At 42.8% G+C, this 7,030-nt stretch overlaps 1 pseudogene; it reads left to right on the forward strand.

The window, feature by feature from the left end:
* Window positions 1–6,819, forward strand: part of LOC124289285 — a 110,392-nt pseudogene extending 103,573 nt beyond the window's left edge.
* Window positions 6,820–7,030: the final 211 nt, after the last annotated feature.

The following is a 7,030-nucleotide window of genomic DNA, read 5'->3' on the forward strand; positions in this document are numbered from 1 at the left end:
ACTGTGTCAGTGATCCTCTTTTGGCTAGCATTTTACGTCAATTGGATTATGTTTCCATGGATAATAGAGGCTGGTTATTGTCTGGCGTTGACGTTTATGTTAACATTGTCTTTCCCTTAACACCATTCTGTCACTCTGTATTGAGGCGGTGGGGTAGCTCAGTGGTTAAAGCGTTAGCTCGTCTCGACGAAAACCCGGGTTCGATTTCCTACCTGTGTACAATGTGTGAAGCCCATTTCTGGTGCCCCCCACCGTAATATTGCTGGAATATTGCTTAGAGCGGCGTAGAACCATACTCACTCACTGTCACTCGATACACAATAGGACCTCCGCCATATAGCTGGAATATCGCTGAGTACGGCGGAAAACTAAACTCACTCACTCACTATACTCAACAGCTGGAACGCTCAACAATGCTAACTGAGCGAAACAGCATTCATATACTTTTACCACAGTGAAGACTGTAGCTACCACAATGGCAATAGGGGCGGTGGGGTAGCCTAGTGGTTAAAGCGTTCGCTCGTCACGCCGAAGACCCTGGTTCGATTCCCCACATGGGTACAATGTATGAAGCCCATTTCCGGTGTCCCCCGCCGTGATATTGCTGGAATATTGCTAAAAGCGGCGTAAAACCAAAACTCACTCACTCACAATGACAATAGGATGTTTTGGACTAGGCAAACCAGTAGATCCAAACACGAACCATATATCGGGGCACACGAAAAGACTTGGTCAGAGAGACATATCAATCGACTTCAGGCCATGGTGCTCAGAAAGTATAGTTGCTAGATCTACTCTGGCCGTGTTCCAAATTTTTTTCTAGTTAACGTCTATTGGCTTGACGGATCTGACGCCAAGATCCACATACCACCTCTTTCTCCTACGAACGTTTGTTACAGTTCGCAGGTTCCAAATCCGATCTCTCAATATCTGAATTGTTAGAGTTAGAGAAAGCCATCGTGTGATATCACTGACTGACTGAGTTTTGGTTTTACGCCGCTTTTAGCAATATTCCAGCAACATCACGCCGGGGGACACCAGAAATGGGCTTCACACATTGTACGCATGTGGGGATTCGAACCCAGGTCTTCGGCGTGACGAGCCAACGCTTTAACCACCAGGCTACCCCACCGCCCCGTGTGATATCAAAAGATTGGAAGAACGTCTATAATATGTGAATATAATAGCTAAAAATCGACTTATTTTCGTTTTTCACTAGTGATATGATACAGTAACAGGTGTAGAAATATTAAAACCCCGTTCGGGAAATAGTGCCGAAACTTTTACTACTGGATTACTGATGAACAGTGATGACACCAGGTGTTCGTTTGTGCTAAAATTAGTAAACTTAGCAAATGCAAGCCTCCTTTGCGACCCCCTCAGCGCTTGGAAGAGCCATCTATGATTATCTTAGTTACTACATGTACCCGGTCGCTCACTCTTGCCAGAAAAGGGGCGGTGGGGTAGCCTAGTGGTTAAGGCGTTGGTCGTCACGCCGAAGACCCGGGTTCGATTCCCCACATGGGCACAAAGTGTCAAGCCCATTTCTGGTGTCCCCGCCGTGATATTGCTGGGATATTGGTGAAAGCGGTGTAAAACCATACTCACTCACTCTTGCCAGAAAAGCTAGTAAGGTCGTCAGCCTCCTCAAACAGATATGTTAAGTCACATGAAATAGTGATCAGTGTGAGGGTTGCTAACACTACATTGTAATCCGGTCTTTGAGAAGTAATTCTCTCAAAGGAATAGTTAACATGCTTTTCTGCTTAAGTCCCTAAAACTCCTTGAATTGATAATACAAAAACATTCCAGATAAAAAAATACCAGCAATCGGACAATTGAAACGAATTTAAAACAGAAGCAGAATCAAACGAAGATTTGTTTTATCGACGTAGCTTCTCTTGCTGAGTGTGATATCGGTTTTACATTTGATAAACTAGGCTCGGAAGACTGGAGCTATCGAAGCTTTGTTGGATCCAACGGTAATCAAGGGGATCATTAAATATGAGTTTCAAAGTAATGCTAGCACACGATATTGCGATGTAAAACTGAACAAATCAATACCTGTTAGTATGCCAAGTAATTATGGTCGGTATCAGAGGTCAATGTCATTTGCCATTTTGTAGTCGGATTCATCTAATTCGTTTTAATTATTAAGATCGCGTTCGAACGAAATAACGTGTTTTTGGAGACATCGACCACGTTTGATGAAACATAATATTATTTCCAGGAGCAATAATTACGCATGTTCAAATAATTGAATTGTTCTGAAACGTGGTTTGGTTTGGAGGATTTTCAGCATGGCGACCTTGATCTTCTCATCTCGTCCATCCTTCGATTCAAAAAGGATTCTCTATTGGGACTGCATGTGGCTCAGTCACGTAGGCAACACCATTATTTGTAACGTGTGTTCATTTGGCGTGCATTGATCATGTATTAGTGGTTTGGTTCTAATTAACGGACTTGGTCTGCCTGCACCAGACCCCTAATACTGGTTTCATCAAAGTATGAACATTCTTTGACCTTCAGTAGTTCAAACTGTTTACAAACATCAATCAGTCATGACTTGACAACCAAAAGAAAGTATAATCGTGAACATGGGGTCTGATGAAACAATTTACAAACTTTAAAACGGTGAAAACAGTCACCGAACACGGTAAATACATCTATAATACCCGTAAATGCATCAGCCCATTTCCTGAGGTTATTCGTCATGCTACTGCTCTCTCATTGTTTGATCAAGGTTACAACATTCAGGGCAGTTCCCTGATTTGACTTGAACCATCACGAGCTTTAGGTGAACAAATTACTAGCCTTTGCATGTGTTTGTGACGGTGGCCAACGGTGTGGTAGGTTATGCTAACCGTTATACGTATATCATTACTATTTTAGTAGTGACTCATGAACATGGTCGGAATGATGATATGGTCGGAATTGTACTATTTCCTGGATGTGGAAAGGGTTTTCTTCGTTATCATTGTCTGTTTCACTTTTAAACATCATCAAGCACGAGATATATTTTATATTGCCAGACAGTATATCTGAAATACTGTTCTCATCGTCGTACCATCAACTCACTTACCATCCACCCAAGATCACATTATGGCTAATACGGACACTTTGTTGCAGGTATCTACTACGGTATGACGATATTTATCGTTTCCTTCGCAACGGGCATGACAGTGTTCACCCTGAACATTCACCACAAGGGCACGAGGGGACGAGAAGTACCCAGCGTCATCAGGAAGATCGCCTTCAGCTGTCTGGCGAAGATGTTCTGCATCAAAGTACAGAATTCAAAAGCCCCTGCATCAACGGCAGTGGTAAGTTGACAAGACCATATCCAACTGTCAGTTGTCTCGAAGCGTCGACTTTGGGCATTCCCGAGGCATTGTGGGAAAACGTATTCTACTTTCGAAGTTCCCATTCATGTGATCATGTGGGGATACCTTGTATCGAGTTATATGTTGTTCGAGAGAACAGAATACCGACCACAATGCTGCGGATACGGTTGTTTTAAAGGTAGAGTACTACAGTGGGACCACGTGTAAAATCAATATAAGAAGACACCCACGTTTTAAATAAGATAGGAGATAGTGCAAAGCTAGAGTCGCATGTCGTGTAAACCTGCAATGCTAGGCCTGAATTACGAGTTCGGTTGCAACCCTTAGTTGAGGCTTTGGATCGAAAACCAAAAGATTTAATTACGTGTTTAATTATTTGCATTGAATTATGGTGTAGATTGAATACCTGTAGAATTCATATGTGACTGCAACCTAGGCAGTGAATTTTTTGATTGCCTGCAACCTACGCAGTGAATTTCTTGATTGACTGCAACCTAGACAGTGAATTGTTTTATTGACTGCAACCTAGGCAGTGAATTTCTTGATTGCTTGCAACCTAGACAGTGAATTTCTTGATTGACTGCGACCTAGACAGTGAATTTCTTGATTGACTGCAACCTAGGCAGTGAATTTCTTGATTGACTGCAACCTAGACAGTGAATTTCTTGATTGACTGCAACCTAGGCAGTGAATTTCTTGATTGACTGCAACCTAGACAGTGAATTTCTTGATTGACTGCAACCTAGGCAGTGAATTTCTTGATTGACTGCAACCTAGACAGTGAATTTCTTGATTGACTGCAACCTAGACAGTGAATTTCTTGATTGACTGCAACCTAGGCAGTGAATTTCTTGATTGACTGCAACCTAGGCAGTGAATTTCTTGATTGACTGCAACCTTGGCAGTGAATTTCTTGATTGACTGCAACCTAGACAGTGAATTTCTTGATTGACTGCAACCTAGGCAGTGAATTTCTTGATTGACTGCAACCTAGACTGCAGTGAATTTCTTGATTGACTGCAACCTAGGCAGTGAATTTCTTGATTGACTGCAACCTTGGCAGTGAATTTCTTGATTGACTGCAACCTAGGCAGTGACAGTGAATTTCTTGATTGACTGCAATTTTTCTTGATTGACTGCAACCTAGGCAGTGAATTTCTTGATTGACAGTGAATTTCTTGATTGACTGCAACCTAGGCAGTGAATTTCTTGATTGACTGCAACCTAGGCAGTGAATTTCTTGATTGCCTGCAACCCTGGTCATGAATTTCGTGTTTGACTGCTACCATGGTAATTAATTTCGTTTTGACTGCAACCATGGTGATTAATTTCGTGTTTGACTGCAATTCTGGTGATTAATTTCGTGTTTGACTGCAACGCTGGTATTGAATTACTTGCAATGTGATATTATACGACGATGGAGTTATGACCAATCCTTGATAGTATGGCAACAGCACACTAAAAACTGAATCTTTTATTAGCTCCTGACGAACACTAAAATACAAAGCCAACTATGCCATCAGTTTATTGCAAGCCCAACTTGGACTGAACTACTGCTGATAGTGACAGACGTCCTGATCAATAGTACGTTAATCAGTTTGCTCAATCCTTCACCCCCTCAAAACACAACCCCACCCTCCCATTGTTTAATGTGTCAACGCTGTGACCCCACTGCCTCGACGTCAATCAGACTCCATTACCTAATGTTTCAGTTCACACCAGATTGCAATGGAACGACCGGAAGTAGTTCCTACATCCGGTTTAAAATGGCGCCTCAAAGCGACCCGGAGAGTGCCCCATCAAAGCCAGTTGTAGTAAGTTTCCTGTTGGGTGGGATTTATGTATATTTTGAGGGTAGTAAATCAAGTCGCAATCTCGTCAGTTACAGCGAAGTTAACGATTGGTACTGGCATCTTCATTAAGAGAAATTAGACTTGAGCTCTTAATCAGCTGCCGCATCACTCGTGATGTTAAATCATCTATTAACAATGATTGATTATTCGCTGTAATCAAATAAATTATTATTTAATTCAAATGTATTTTTCCCCGGAAAAAAGTACTGTGTTTGGTAAGTCATATCATTTTCGATACTATTAGCTGCATTAGAGTGAGACCCCGTTTGTCCAGACGGGAGCATTCTCTCTTATGTCGAAGAGTGTAGCACATTTCTTGAAGCCTGAATCAGGCTTAAAGTGTGATGTGTTTCCCCGAATAAAAGTACTGTGTTTGGTAAGTCATATCATTTTCGATACTGTTAGCTGCATTAGAGTTAGACCCCGTTTGTCCAGACGTGAGTATTCTCACTAATGTCGAAGAGAGTAGCACATTTCTTGAAGCCTGAATCAGGCTTAAAGTGTGATGTGTTTCTATACACGAAAACGTCCCCAGTTACCGCCAGATAGATTAGATGTCCAGATTAAGGGTGTCAGGATTAAAGGTTTCCCCATTAACGAGGTTTCAGTATAGCTGTCTCGGCTATGCGGTAGCCTGGTAGGTCGTGATGTCGCCCATAACACACACGATCCGGTTCGATTCCCGTACGACGTACTGTAGAATGTTATTACAAGCCGAGTAAAACCCATGCAGTCACTCACTCGCCCATTTTTCATGGGGACCCCGGAGATGATGTGACATCTATGGCGTAAACAGCAAATCGCCAACATCTTTAGTATCGACCCGTGAAGATCCGGGGTAGAATAGGTCTTCAGCAACCCATGCTTGCCACAAAAGGCGACTATGCTTGTCGTAAGAGGCGACTAACGGGATCGGGTGGTCAGGCTTGCTGACTTGGTTGACATATGTCATCGGTTCCCAATTGCGCAGATCGATGCTCATGCTGTTGATCACTGGATTGTCTGGTCCAGACTCGATTATTTACAGACCGCCGCCATATAGCTGGAATATTGCTGAGTGCGGCGTAAAACTCAACTCACTCACTCACTCATCTTTAGTATCGATACTGACTTGAAATTCGTGTGAGTAAGGAATCATTTAGATCTCAGATCATACATCCCACATTGCACGCTATTTCCGTAACAAAGTATTATCCAAAGTATGTTTAGGTCAGTCAGTGAGCATTGCTTTTGTTTTTCTGCAGGATTTCAAATCGGCTGCCCCCGAGGTCCCTCCTACAATAGGCATGGTGGATGTTAAGCTGGAGGACCCCTTGTCTACAAACGGCGGACTCGGTACACACTTCCCACGCTTCCGGTCTGGACAAGCCGGAAGTAGTGCAGTGGTGGAGAACTTTGAGCAACAATTCATGCGGGTTCTACAAAAAGTATATCAGACAATTGAACAAAACGAAATACGATTAGCGGACCAGGACAGACGGGAAGCTATCAAAATAGAATGGCAGCAGGTTGCACAGATAGTGGATAGAATGCTGTTGTCAGGATTTGTGGCCCTCACGATGGTTATAACAGGCGTTGTACTGCTCGGAGCACCGGCATCTGTCAGCAGCCTGACGTCATAACGTCATAATGTGATACGGAATTACGGGAAGAATTTGGGACGAAGAACCAAAATGTTGGTCACTACCAGATGCCGCCATGTTGGTGTTTTCAAGGAACAGGAAGGATTATCACTACAATACATTTGACATAAAGTGCCAAGATTGCAGATATCTCTTGGAGGGTTGGAGGAGTTTTATTGCAATCTACTTTGTTCCAGTTGGTAAATGAGTA

This window comes from Haliotis rubra, unplaced genomic scaffold (genome assembly GCF_003918875.1).
Source record: "Haliotis rubra isolate DU_JTF1 unplaced genomic scaffold, ASM391887v1 Scf439, whole genome shotgun sequence".
NCBI classification, from domain to species: domain Eukaryota; kingdom Metazoa; phylum Mollusca; class Gastropoda; order Lepetellida; family Haliotidae; genus Haliotis; species Haliotis rubra.